The sequence below is a fragment of the Miniopterus natalensis genome, chromosome 2, assembly GCF_054644295.1.
Source record: "Miniopterus natalensis isolate mMinNat1 chromosome 2, mMinNat1.hap1, whole genome shotgun sequence".
In the NCBI taxonomy this organism is placed as follows: Eukaryota; Metazoa; Chordata; class Mammalia; order Chiroptera; family Miniopteridae; genus Miniopterus; species Miniopterus natalensis.
The window spans coordinates 27,502,486-27,517,959 of NC_142082.1; positions in this window are offsets into that span (position 1 = coordinate 27,502,486).

Here is a 15,474-nt window from a genome sequence, read left to right on the forward strand (position 1 = left end):
TATTGTAGGAACGTTCTGTAGAGCAAGAAGCATTTGCAGTTTTGCTTCTGTGGAAATTGAGACATTCCGGGTCATAGACTTGGTGCCTAATTAAGTTTCTAACCTGGGCCATTATGATATGGTTATGATGTAGATTTAATTACATGTTTTGTTGGCAGAATATGTTAGAGGCTACTTAATTCACTTCAATGAATTAATTTACTTCAATGAATATGTATTAATTCTTTATATGCATGAGGCACTGGCAAGGTTCCTGACCTTGACTATGGTAGATCTGGTGGGCCCACGAAACACCACAGGGTACCCAGTGCCATGGGCAGTAGGCTGTGGGAGTGTGAGGAAAGTAGACAGTGTTGGCCAACTGCCCAACAACAATCTCTTCCTCCTTTCTGGTTGGCATATATGTGATTTTGCACTTGACTCAGGAAGTTCTGGAAGTTAATCCAGGCTGATCGAACCTAAGCACTGTGGTCCCATTTCTCTTCATGATTTTTATGCATAAGTGATGCAATCCTCATCACTAAATTGTGAGGGAAGCCTCTAGGAATGGGTTCTCAGCTCTTAGAGAGACTTAAGCTGATACAGCGGTGACTGTACTTGAGACCTAGGCCTGGTGGGACTCTGAGGGCATCTGAATCTTTGATGATGCTGAGCTAGACAGTGCTGGACTACCTTGTGAGGTGATCAACTCTCTGGTTTCCCAGGACTTTTCCAGCTATAGCACTAAAATTCCCTATTATACATGAGGCATTGTGCTGAGGATTTTACATATATTGTTTTCTTTCCTTCTCACAATGATTTTTTTTTAAACTTTTTATTTTGAAATAATTGTAGATTCACGTGTAGTTGTAAAAAGGAATACAGAGAGATCCATATACTCTTTACCCAGTTTCTCCCAATGGTAACATCTTGTAAGACTATAGTACAAAATCACAACCTGTATATTGACTTAATACAGTCAAATATAGAACATTCCATCACCACGAGGATCCCCATGTTGCCCTTTTATAGACACACCCACCTGCCACTCACCCATACCTCCTTCTTAACCTTTGGCAACCACTGATCTGTTCTCCATTGCTATAATTTTGCCATTTCAAGAATGTTATAGCCCTAGCCAGTTTGGCACAGTGGTTAGAGTGTGGACCTGCAGGCTGAAGGGTCCCGGCTTCATTTCAGGCCAAGGGCACATACCTCAGTTGCAGGCTCGATCCCCAGCCCCCTAGGGGCGGCAACCAATGGATATGTCTCTCTCGTGTCTCTGTTTCTCTCTCTCCCCCCCCCCCCCCCCCCCCCCGACAAGCAATGGAAAAAAATACCCTCGGGTGAGAATTAAAAAAAAATAAAAATAAAATAAATTCTTTGAAAATAAGAATGTTATATAAATGGAATCTACAGTATGTAACCTTTGGGATTAACTTTTTTCACTTAGTGTAAATTCTCTGGAGATTCATCCAAGTTGTTGCCTGTATCAATAGTTTGTTTCTTTATTGCTGAGTAGTATTCCATGGTATGGATGTAGCAGTATTTGTTTAACCAACCATTCCTTCATTGAAGGACATCTGGGTAATCTCTAGTTTTTGGCTGTTAGGACTAAAGCTGATATGAACATGCATGTGCAGGCTATCATGTGAACATTAGTTTTCACTTCTATGATAAATAGAAGTGCAAAAGTGCAGTTGCTGGGTCATATGATAGTTGCACATTTAGGTGGGTTTTTTGTTTTAATGAAATTGCCAAATTGTTTTCCACAGTGGCTGTATTGGCCAGTCTGCCTTCTCTTACCCTTCACAGTCTTCTTATGTTGTTTTATATATAATACCTAAGGGTTTTAGTTGTACTTGATAGTACCCCTCCATCTTCTGCCACAGTTATTTTTTGAGAGAGAGTATCCCCACCTATGTCAGTTTCCCAGGGCTTCTGTAACAAAGTACTACAAACAGGGTGGCTTAAAACGACAGAGATCATTGTCTCCCAGTCCTTATATCTGGAGGCCGGAAGTCTGAAATCAAGGTGTCAGCAGGTGTATACTCTCTGTCTGGAACCTTTCGAGACAGATGGCCTTCCTTGCATCTTCCTAGCTTCTCATGGTTGCTGGCAAGCTTTGGAGTTCCTCAGCTTGCAGGTGCCTCACTCCAGTCTCTTCCTTCATTGTCATATGGCATTCTCCCTGTGTGTCTGTGTCCTCAGACGCTTGTTCTTATAAGGGCAACAGTCATCCTGGGTTAGAGTCCATCCTACCCCAGTATGACCTCATCTTAACTTCACTAGTTCCATCGCAATGACCCTATTTCCAAATAAAGTCACATCTGAGGTATTAGGGGTTAGGACTTTAAAATATCAGTTTTGGGGGGAGATGGGGGAATGAAGAACATAACAGCATGTTACTGCTGAAGAAAATGAGACCCAGACACTAAAGAGTGGCAGAGCTGGGATCCGGGTGTGATCTACCTTGTCTCACTCTGGTTGATTCATACCCCTGAACCTTTCTGGGGCTTTCCTACCTCAGACAAATAATAAAAAATATATTAATCCATATGAAAAAAGATGTCTTAGAAGCTGGATCAGTATTACAGGTCGATTTGTCTTTCTTTGGTTGACTTCACTTGTTGTTGTTGTTTAAACAACAGAAATGTGAAGACCAGAAGCCTAAGGTAAAGGTGTCTCAGGGCTGGTTCCTTCTGAGGGCTGTGAGGGTGAATCTATTCCATGCCTCTCCCCTTGCTTCTGGGGTTTTGCTGACAATCTTTGGCATTTCCTTAACTGATGGAATCAGGCCAATTTCTGTTCTTATTTTCATATGGTATTGCCTGTACGTACATGTGTGTCCAAATTTCCCCTTCTTGTAAGAACACTAGCCATATTCAGTTAGTGTGACCTCATCTAATTATGCCTGCAACTACCTTATTTCCAAGTAAGGCCACATTTTGAAATTCTGGGGTTAGGACACACACATACGTGCTTTGTGAGGAAACAGTTCAGCCCCTAACATTATCCAACCAGCGATGCCAGAGGAAGAGGAAGAGGGGGGAAATCTAGTAAGAGACGTTTACATTCCTTTTCTTTTTAATTTATCTTTACTGTTGAAAGTCTTACAGGTGTCCTATTTTCCCCCCCAATTGACCCCCTCCACCTCACTCCCACCCCCTCCCCAGGCCTTCACCCCGTTACTAATTGTGTCCATGGGTTATGCTTATATGCATATAAATTATTTGGTTAATCTCTTCCCACCCTCCACCCCCCTTTCCTCTTTCTCTGAATTATGATCATCTGTTGCCTGCGTCAATGTCTCTAGATCTATTTAGTTCGTCAGATTCTTTTGTTCATTAGCTTCTTCTTAAAGAAGACCCTTCAACTTTTCCTATAGTGCTGGTCTGGTGGTGATGAACTCTTTTTTAAAAGTTTTTTAAAAAATATATTAAGTGTATTAGGGTGACATTGGTTAATTAGGTTATATAGTTTCAAGTGTACAATTCTATAATATATTATTTGTATACTGCATTGTGTGTTCACTGCCCAAAGTCGCCTCCTTCTGTCACCATATATTTGACCCCCCTTTACCCTCTCCTACCTCCCCCTCACCACCCTTTCCCTCTGGTCACCTGACTTCACTTTTGTACACAATGTCCGGACTTGCTCTACAGCCACTTTCAAAGATTTCGTACGCGGTTTTCATTAGGGGAAGTATTCCATTTACTCTCTAAGCAGCAGCTTTCTACAGCGTTCGAGGGATTCTGAGAATTGGCCTGGAAATCAGTAAGACAGACAGAGGTCTGGGGAAGGGCGCTGCTTTCAACCACAAGGCTGTCAGCGTTAAGGAGAGTGTGGTGAACACTGCCCTATTACTAACACTCACGCAAGAGAAAAAACACACCGGCAACTTAGATATTTGCAAGCAGGGGCTTCTGTTCCCATATAATGAAGGGAGGAACAGATCTGATATGTCCATAAAACGTCAGTTTTGATCTGATACTTCATTTCCAGACATCTTGGGTCAGGTACACACTCCTCTAATTTTAGCTTCGTGTTCATCCTTAGGCTTCACACAGTAGAACACAATAGAATATGTACTGGAGTTTCCCTTTGCTGGTCTTTCCCTTATTGCCTAAATCTCTGAGAAGACTCTGTTTGGGCCCAGAAACGTGTTGTTGGCTTCTTGTGTAATTGCTGCAGTCTGATCTTTCGTTTCTGCCCTGGCCTATTTCTCTCTGGGTTTTCTCCAAAATATTGCTTTCTACTGTCTGTGCCGCATCTCCCTGCAATTAAAAGCTCTATTAACCATGGGCTAAATTGGAATTCTTTTGAAAAATGTTCTTCCCCCCCACCAATATTGAGCTTTTCTTTCTTTAAATCTTACTTTTAGTAATATTTAAGAGCAATGATCAATTTATTTTTGAGTAGGAAGGAGGCACTTGTCATTTAACCAAATGCAGAATCATACCCATTGGTGTTTTGCTTTGTAGTGTTTTTTGTTTTTTTTTTTAAAATAAATTATTGATTTTTAGAGAGAGGAAGGGAGAGGGAGAGAGAGAAAGAGAAACATTGATGTGAGAGCACAACAGCAATCAGCTACCAGGGATCAAGCCTGCAACCCAGGCATATGCCCTGACCTGGAGTCAAACCAGCAACCTTTTGGTGCACAGGATGATGCACAACCAACCGAGACACACCAACTGGGTGCTTTGTAGGGTTTTTAATAACAGTTGATGTTTTAAGCTATAACCATATACATATATATATATATATATATATGTATGTATTTTTGCCTCTTTCATGAGGTTTTTATTCAAAACTAGCTGTCCAAAGGGACCATAACTATGTATTTAAACCAGTTTTAAAAACAATGAGGCTATTACAAATAGAAGAGAAATGAAGATGTGCCTGAAAGGAACCACTTTGCCCCAATTCTCTGGGCCTAAGCCTCACCTGTATGGACTTGGGGGGGTCTCACTAACTGGAAATGTGCACCCAGGATTGAAGGAGACAGGTCCACCAAAGGAGTCACTAGGGAGGATGGCCATGTGTCTTTGGACAGTGAGCTGGTTGCTTCCTGCCACGGTGACCAAGTACCACAGACTAACAGAAATTCATTGAACCAACAGAAATTCATTGTCTCACAATTCTGGTGCTAGAAGTCGGAAATCAAGGTGTCGGCAGGGCTGCACTCCCTGAAACCTGCAAAGGGGAATCACTCCTGCCTCTTCCAGCATCTGGTGTTGTCAGCACTCCTTGGCACTCTTTGGCTTGTGATTGTGTCACTCCAGTCTCTACCTTTGTGGTCACATGATCTCCTCTCAGTGTTTGTCTTGGTGTCCAAATGTTCCTGTTTTGTAAGGACATCAGTCATATTGGATCAGGGGCCCACCTTACTCCAGTAAGACCTCATCTTAAAGAATTACATCTGCAATGATCTTATTTCTAAATAGTGTCACATTCTGAGGTCCAGAGGGATAGGACTTCAATATATCTTTTTGGGGGAACAGTTCAACCCATAACAGACAGCTTAGCTACATGTCCAGTTCCTTGTTTCAAAGAAGGCAGAGGTGAGTCCATTTCCTTCCTTCCACCCACTGGCCCTGCTTTAATGTGCTCCAAACATCAGTGTCTATGTGGCAAGTCTGTGACAGCAGGCTATGGCCATCATGAATTCAAGCTCTGAGGTGACTCTGAGTACATCTCCCAAGCACCCATCTAAGGAAAGGAGTTTTGGAGTTAGGATCCTCACCCCAGAGTTGCCTAAAAGAAACTTGGTGGAATCACCTCAGTGAACTACAGAATGTCTACTGGTCCCCCAGGAATAGCAAACTGATGAGGGAGTTCGTCATTGTTACAGGAGGGCTTGCAGGAAGAAGTCATTTCTTCTCTGCACTGCAGTCCCTCAAAGGATTCGTGCTGAGGTTAGCCCCAGCAGAGCCCTCAGCACTCTGGAAAGAGGATTCACCCTTTCCATAAATCTGGGTAAGGGAGGGTACTGCCTCCTACCAGTAGGGGGCACAAGAAGCTGACGCGAGAGGCACAGCTCTCCTGGATTTTGGCTAGTCTTGCGGCTCTCAACTAACTCTACATGTTAGAATTATGGGGGAGGCTTCTGAAAAATACTACCTGTGCAAAGACATGAAGTCATGTCTTCAAAGGAGATCTACAGATGACAGATGAACACATGGAAAGGTGTTCGACGGAAATGCAAATAAAGACCAGAGCGAGATACTACTGGAATGACTAAAATTAAAAAGGTGGACATACCACACGTCAGCAAGGATGCGGGACAATCAGGACTCTTACACATGGCTGGTGGGAATGTAAAATGGAACAAGCTCTTTTTAAAAAGCCATTTTATTACTATTTTATTAAGAAAGAAATCCCACTGAGGGACCTTTCTAAAGCTCTTTGCAGCTCTAGATTTTTAAAAATTTCAACATTATTTTGTATTGGTTTCAAGTGTACAGCTTAGTGGTTAGATAATAAGGAATAAGCACTTTGAAAAGGCAGCTTGACAGTTTCTTTTTTTAAACTTTTCTTGACAGTTTCTTTTTTTAAATTTTCTTGACAGTTTCTTAAAAAGTTAAACATATTCCTAACATACAATCCAGCCATTCAATCTCTAGTTATTTACCCAGACAAAGAAGCCAGACGAAAATGTATAATACCGTATCATTTCATGTATATAAAATTTTGGAGCCCGGCCAGCGTGGCTCAGTGGTTGAGTGTCGACCTGGGATCTAGGGGATCGGGGTTCGATACCCGGTCAGGGCACATGCCCGGGTTGCGGGCTCGATCAATGACTCTCTCATCATTGATGTTTCTGTCTCTCTCCCCCTCTCCTTTCCTCTCTCTGAAATCAATAAAGATATATTTAAAAAAAAAATTTTTTGGAAGATGCAGACTAATCTATAGTAATACAAGTTCAGTGGTTCCTTGGTTGCAGGGCGGGAGGGAGGAGCAGAGGAGACAGATGACAAAAGGGCACAAGGAGACTTTTGGGGTAATAAACATGTTCATTCTCTTTACTGTGGTGATGGTTCCACCAGTAAACACATTTGTCACACTTCTCCAATTGGTCACTTTAAAAATGTGCAGTTTGTTGTCTGTTAATTAGGCCTCCATAAAGTTGCTTAAAAAAAACAAAACCCTGCTGCCCTGGCTGGTGTGGCTCAGTTGTTTGGAGCATTGTCTCATGTACAGACATGTCATGTGTTTGATTTCTGGTCAGGGCACATACCCTAGGTTGTGGGTTCAGTCCCCAGTTGGGGTATATATGGGAGGCACCAATCGATGTTTCTCTCTCTCTCTTCCTTCTCTCTCTCTCAAATCAGTGAAACATATCCTTGGGTGAGGATTGGAGGAATTAACAACAAACAAAAAAACTGCTACCTGAGCTCTAGTCCCCAGAGTTTCTGACTTTTTTGGGCTCGGTAGGACAACAGGGTTGGTATTTTTAAGAATCTGCCTCTAAAATGCAGCCAGGTGTGATCAATGACCCTTGTAAGAAGTTTGAGTATGAGAGATAGTCTAAGGCTAAGGATTGGTTTTTAATTTTTGTGGCTGAGGGAAAATAATGTATTTAAACCAACCCAATGGACATCTCCTAGGAAACCAGTTGAATTTACTAAGTTGTAAGTCAAACCCCATAAAATCACCGTGTTTAGGTCATAAAAGCTCAAGTGCTGGTAATTCTGTAAGGTTCAACCTATATTTTTAATATTTTCACCCTTATTAAACAATAGTTGTTAAGAATTATTGTATAAATGCTGGATCAAGTCCTACTAACTGTCACTTCAGATTGTTAGAACTGTAATGTGACAATTTACACACACTTCACTAACCATACTCCTCCCCATCTCACCTCCGCCCCCACCCCAGCCAGTAAATACTCTGAAAGGTACAAGGAAATATGTCAATTAAAAATAAACACAGTGAATTTTAAGCTTTTCATTTGGTCTTTCCTATAAACTTCCCAGGTTGAAATTTAACTTTAACTTTAGATCTGCCTTTCCTCTTTTCAAAAGCAATGTGTATTCATTGTAGAAAATGTGAAAAATACAGAAAAAAACACAAATTAGACACTAAAAATTAAGCATAACACCAGTATGTAACTTGCCCACTTCTGAAAACCTAGGATTTAGCTTGGTGATTTGCCATCTTTGAAAATAAACTACAGTTCTTCATAGTTCCTCTAAATTACTTGAGGCCCATGTTAATATTTATTCAAGTGGGCTGAAGTATGAATTAGTTCCTTAATCATCAAAACTGGATCTCTTATAGAAGGATTAATCCAGTGGTACAATAAAACTAGCTGGCTCATCTAAAATAAAGAGCAATTCCAATGCAGATCTGAGTGTCTCTACTCACTGGCTCTCAGATGTGGTTTTAAATGATTAGTGCCCAAAAAGAAGCTTTCTGGTTCTATTCTGTAATATACAAAACAGTTACCAGTGGTCAGTTAGAGCCAGGAAAATAGAGAATTAAATGAAATAATAAAGATAAGACAGTGGGTAACTGAAAATCTGATATGCTAATTTCTGAAAATATTTCAGGACCACACTGTGGATGAATTGCTGAACATAAATGTTGAAAATTTCAAAATGGAGTTTTAGTGGCATGTTGCCTTTCTTTAAAGATGGGCCAACCCTGGGTAATAGCTGACAAGGGAGGTGCCTTGGGAGTTCCTCCTGACTCTTACAAAGGAAATATAGTACTGTCTTTAGATTCCCATTTGGGAAATTGAACACATTTGTTCTCCTTGGGTAGTCCAAAAAAGGTATTATGTTAATCTGTTCAGGTGGCTATAATTGAATACCACAGCCTGGGTGGCTTATAAACAACAGAAATTTATTTCTCCCAATTCTGGAGGCTGGAAGTCCATGATCAAGGTGCTGGCAGAATCATCAGTGTCTGTTGAGAGCCTGCTTCCTAGTTCGTAGGTGGCCATCCTCTCACTGTCCTCACAGGAGGAGAGTGGCAAGGGATCTGCTGGGGTCTCTTTTACAAGGGCACTAATCCCATTCATGAGGCCTCCACCCTTATGACTCAATCTCCTCCCAAAGGTCCCACCTCCTAATGCCATCACCTTGGGGGTTAGGATTTCAATGTTATGAGTTTTGGGTTGACACAAACCATAACAAGGGTGACCATAGACCATAACAAGTATGTATCTTTACATCTTGGAAATGAAAACTAGATTACACAAAGAAGGGAAGGAATCTTTGCCTGTTTCCTGCTAAAGAAACTCTGAGACTCTGGCCTTAGCACAACTCAATGAGCCTTGAGCAAACGCCTACGGTGAGCTTAGGTCTGTGCACCACTCATCCCCCAAAGAATGATCCTTTTGGTCAAATGCTAAACAAGGTCTCTGTTGGTCCCACAGGGACCCACTCAAACTCACAGACTTGGTATGAGGATTATTTTAAGCTGAAGACATTTGAGAAGCAGCTGAAACCAAAAGGAGCTTCCTTTATCTGACTGAAAGCAGAGCCTTCCATGAGTGACTCAGCCATAAATGCCCTCTCCCACTCAGGCAGGATGAGAATTTGCATAAAACAAACATTTTCACAACTGCCATACCTTCCATTTCTTCTCCTAAAAGCTCATTTGTCTCCCCACAGGAGCCCTTTCTGTGTCCTTCCCTCATTAAGTTGGTATACAAACCCCTGTATGGCCAGGTCTTCACCCAAGTTCACTCACATCCATGTGAATAGAAGTTGTTTTCTTTGTTCCTGTTAACTTGTCTACTGTTAACTTTCAGGCCCCTGACCACTGAATCTAAGTTGGTAGAGGACTTTTTTCCCTCCTAACAGTCCAAATTTCAAATGGGGAGGGAGCCATTGTGGGGTTGGCAACAGTTGTACCCAGAAACTGGCTGTCTGCTGCCCCATCTCTGCCCACACATGGAATGTTCTGATGCCTCTTCCCTTTAAGGTCCCCAAATCTCATAATGATACAATTTGGAAACATTTACCAAAACTATGAAATCTTGAGATAAAAGGATTGCTTAAGCTCTCGAGTTTAGCTCTGGCTTAAAATTCTGAGATGAGTGTCACAATCTTTTTGAAGCAGCACAATATTCATGTCTCTTATTTATTTTTCAGGAATTCTAGGGTCTTTAAGAAGGTCTGTTTTTACAAGTCTGTTCTTGGCAAGATTTAGGTTTGATTCCATTGGGGCCAAAGTTCTATTCCAAGGAAATGTAGCCAATGTGATATGTAACAGAAGTTTCAATGCACATATAAAGATTTATAGGATACTTTGCACATGTATGGTGAGTTTATTTAAAAACAAACAGATGTGAGGGTAGATACCTAGGGAAGCAAAGGGGCCTGTGGTTAGGAGGTGGCAGAAGCCATGGTTACAGATTTTCAAGAAGGGAAGTGGGAGACAGGGCCAAAGACCACAAGTGTGTTGAAAAACTGGAATGACTTAGATTGGTCACGAGTGACGTGGGTAAGAGCAGTTCAGGGTGCGTGGCAGTTCAGGGTGTGTGGGGTGAGGGAGCAGGTTTCCTGAAGGAAGTGGCACAACGAGTGTTAATGAGAAGAGAGAATGGTGGAGAAATGACAGTTGCCCAGAGAAGGAAAGCTGCCTCTGTTCTTAACCCTACACATCATCCATAAAAATGCACGCTAAGAATTAGGAATAAGAAAATAAGAAATGTACAAGAAGAGGAGTATTTTAAAGTGCGCATATCCATACTAAATCAGGATAAGTAATGTTTTCACAGAATAATTTTTAAAATTTTTTATTAAAAAGCCCTCTGCTCCTTTCCTCGGTTAGATGTGATCAGATTCTCATCCAGGGTTGCAAAGCTGACAATCAGCGAGTTGGAAGAAGAAACAATGGATGGATTAGCACAATTTAGAAAACACTTTCATGTACAATGTTTAACATTCAAAATCTGCTCAATCAATTACTGAAGAACTGAAAGCAATTCGAGTTACTTTTTCATTCTGTACAGGGAAGTTCACATTGTTTTGCAAGAGGAAGTTGAGCTGTTAAAAGAAAAACCTAAACCTAAATATTAAACTATAGGGAAGGTTGAAGGTTCCTGGTGCTTTGAGAACAGCTGGCCTAGCCCGAGGAAAAACCATCCCTATATAGCCAGGTTCTAAGAACTAAAAAGAAGTGCGGGGAATGACCAGATGCTAAGGACTCCGTCTTAAAGGAAAGCAGAAGAAGGGTCCTAGGTGTAGGAACTCCCAGGTGAAACCACGGGTTCAGAAAGAAAAGGGACTTCTCCAGCAGTGGGCTACAGACCAAACAGTAGTGGAGGCCAGGGTGGCCGTTGAGCTCAGGAGCACCCATACCCACGCCCCAGCAGAGGCTGAGACCTGACTGGCAGAGACACTGCCGTGCAGCAGTGCTGTCCTCTAACCCTTCTTTCTTTGTCTCTTGAAGCCCATCCAAAGCCCTTCCCAGAGGTACATGTCCTCCATGACATGGTCCCAGACTTGAAGATCAGTCAGGAGGAAGGCATAGACCAATTATATAGATCTGTTACACAAAAGAGGAGGGACAATGTCATGTCTCTGTACCTAGATTTCCACCCAAATGAGGAATGCTGCCAGCTAGGGATAGGGCAACTGGCCATGGGGTCTCCTACTGAACAGCAGCACCCAGCAATGCCTCAGAGAATCAGGCCTGCCTTGAAACTGGACTTCCAGCCTTCAGAACTGTGAAGAAATAAATTTCTGTTGGTTAAGCAACCTAGTCTGTGGTACTTGTTATAGCAGCCTGAGCAAACTAATACACCAGGGAAAAAGTGATCAATGTCATTGTCCCCAAGGAATTCGAGGAAAGAAACATAAAGACCAGCATCCATCATGAGACAATGAAGGGTGACTAGAGATGCTTAAACTGGTGTTAGGACAGAATAGATGAACCCCACAGCTTGGGGTTTACCTGAGGAATTACCCAGATTTGGATCAAGCTGAACTAGGGATAGGAAGAATGGTATGACCCGGAAGATACCATGAAGGGAGGTGCTGTAGTACTAATCCTGGACCAGTCATGTGATTCATGGGCAGGAACAATCCTAAGATTTGCCGGAAGCATGTGTGGCTGAGGGTTAGGGATAGCAGATGGTAGAGGGCAGATGAACAATGCAGAAGGTGGACTGGTGGTGCAGAAGACAGGATCTGAAACCTCTCCTCCTGTACTGAATGGCACCACATATATATATATTTTATTTTAGAAGATTCCTTTGATCAGAAATCTACCATTTTTGAAGTTTGTATTGATTTTATTTCCATTTCTAGAAAATTCCATTCAATTTGCATCGGCTTTTTAGGATAATCTTTTTAATACATAGAAAACGAGCTGGCGGAAGGCATCAGTGTTGAGTCAAAAAAAATACATTCTGAAATCTAAGAGGAAATGGTCTTGGCAGACTGTTGATATAAAATAGCAGCCAGTACTGCAGTTGTTACCTCATTATAGCATTAGATATTTTGTTTTGCTTTTTCAAAGCAGGGAAAGGAGTTTTTTGTGTTTTTTTAAAAATATATCTTTCTTGATTTCAGAGAGAGGAAAGGAGAGGGAGAGAGAGAGACAGAAACATCAATGATGAGAGAGTCATTGATCGAGTCCGCAACCAGGGCATGTGCCCTGACCGGGAATCGAACCCCAATCTCCTGGATCCCAGGTCGACGCTCAACCGCTGAGCCACGCCCGGCCGGGGAGGGAAAGGAGTTTTCAAATGTTCTCAACTAGGTCCTCCTCCCAACCCCCAATCTATGTGTAAGGTGTTTATGCCTAACAGCCTTTCTGTAAGTTTGGTCCATTCAGCAGTCCTGCAAAGGACCCAGAGGCACCAATTTCCTAGTCCTGGAGTATTGCAGTGCAGGCAGGAAATCCATTAGCTCCGTGGTGGAAAGTTAGAGGGTCTAAGAGAAAGAAGGAAAGTCTAAGAGAAAGAAGAGCAGAAACTCAGGAAGAGGGGTGGGGTGTCTGAAATTGAAAAGTAAAACAGACTCAATAAGCACCCAGTGTTCCCTGCTCAAGCGGGGGTAAGTTTGTCATTCCCATGGGCCTGATTCATCCTATTGAGTTTGGGCTCTGCTGGCAGAGAAGATGCTAGTCCTATTGGGGCAGGAGGGGGGTGGCTCCCCACAGAAGAGGGAGTAAGAGAACTGACGTTTATTGTGCACTCCAGGATGGAAATAACTCTGAACACTGTTATCACGCTGATCCAAGCCACCATTGTCTCTCCTTGATCTCCCTGCATCGGCTATGGCCACCTCAACACAATAGGTAGGTGACATTGTTTAGGACAGGTCATGTCTCTTCTCTGCTCAAAATACTTTGGCACCCTTTTATCCCATTCAGAGGCCAAGCCATGCACCTAATGACAACCCACAGGTATGACCTTCTCTGCCCCACCAACCCCCTTCCTCACCAACCTGCTGTCCAGCTCACTCTCTCTCTCCTGCTTAGTGCTTGGACTTCCCTGTGGCCCATAGAGCCCCCCATGCATGTTTAACTTCTCACCTCATACTGAGGTTCGGTTTAAAATTGAACCCCCTGCACCCACCCTCAGTCCTTATTCTCTATCTCCTTGCTCTATTTTTTTTTTTAAAATATATCTTTATTGACTTCAGAGAGAGGGAAGGAGAGGGAGAGAAAGAGATAGAAACATCAATGATGAGAGAGTCATTGATCGGCTGCAGCCTGCAACCGGGGCATGTGCCCTGACCGGGAATCGAACCCTGATGGCCTGGATTCTAGGTCAACCTGGATCCTAGGTCAACGCTTAACCACTGAGCCACGCCCGGCCAGGCTCCTTGCTCTATTTTTGTCTATTTAACACTTAATCATTTAGGACCTGTATTTTGTTTGTTTATTTTGTTGGCTGTCTTTCTCACTGCTCTATCCCTATATCAGGGCTAAGTGCTTCAATTCCTATCTGCTGAATGAGTACATGATAGATAGGCAGGGTTTTTGTTTGTTTTTATTTTTTAATTTTGTTTTTATTTTTATTCACTGATAGAGAGAGAAAGAAAGGGGGGGGAGAGAAATGTCAATTTGTTGTTCCATTTATTTATGAATTCATTGGTTGTTTCTTATATGTGCCCTGACTGGGGATTGAACCTGCAAGTTTAGCATGTCAGGATGATGCTCTAATCAACTGCGCTACCTGGCAAGGGCCTAGTTTGTTTTTAAGGAAGGTAATTTAAAAGGTAGAATTGTTCTACAACAAAATACCTAGAAATGCTCCCAAGCTACTTTGTGAAACCCGTGAGAAGGAACTACATTTTCTTATTTCTTTTAACTGCAGACAGTCCCCAAATTGCTCAGTTTGCATCTCTTTAAAAAGAAACTACCTAATTTTCTTGGCCTTAGGTACATTTCATCTAGCAATTGGAAAAAAGGCTTACCCTGTTAGGCCGGTGGTTTAAATCCAGGCAAAATAAACACCGCACTTGGCATGTAAGTAACTAGTTTAAACAGACTCTTAACCCTGAGCTTACCCCTTCCTCAGTACTGCTTCCTGAGTATGAATAGGGCCATTGACAGCCCTTAAGAAATTTTTCAGGAGTGGTGGAAATTTGATTTGAAGAGTTTCTCTTGGTTAAATTTAGTTTTTTCAAGTGTCGTACAATTAAAAAAAAAATTCTTTTTAAACAAACTTGCTGAGTGAATTCCACATGCCAGGCACTGGGCTAGGTGCTGGACAGTCCCTCCCTTCCCCAGGCCCTGCTCTGAATGCAGCAGCTTTTCAAGTGGAGAAAACATTCAGTTAACCAACAAATCTATTCAAACATGCTTTGGTTGACCATGTTCCAGTTCTAGGCACTTGGGAGAGAACGAACCCCAAAGACCCCACTCCCACGGGCTCACATTCCCATACCTACTGAATGATGAATTGTGCTGAGAAAGGTGTAGTGAGCTGGATGGGACACAGAATTAGCTTAAAACATGCTCCTTGTCCCTAGGGAATTGTTACATTACTACAGGAGATAACAATAAGATAATGGTAGATAAAATGAGCCAGTTAGAAATTCTCACAGGCAAAACTGCATGAACGAGGCTGAGAGGGTGAGGGAAATGCACAGAAAGGAACGTGAAAGGGCTCCCAGAGGAGGGGGGCTCAGAGGAAGGGTGCCTACGCTGACAGATGGAGTTCCAAGGCCCACCAACAGGGATACCGGGCTGGGGGGATTTTCAAGTTAGGCAAGCTCAGTGAGTGAGGGTGTGCAGCATGGCTGGCTGTGATGCATTTGCAAGACATCGCTTCTGGTCTCACCAGGATGGCAAATGTATCCATTCTTTACTGGCTCAAAGCCTTCTTGAGCAGCTGCTTTGTGCTAGGTACTCCACCAGGCATAGTGGTGAGCAAAACAGAAAAAGTCTCTTCCCCGAGGAGCTTACATTCTGGAGAGGAAGACTGCACAGTTAAACAGGTGAATAAGCAATTTCATCTTTTATTTATTTTTTAATCCTCACCTGAGGATGTTTTTTCCATTGCTTCCCACAGAGTGGGAG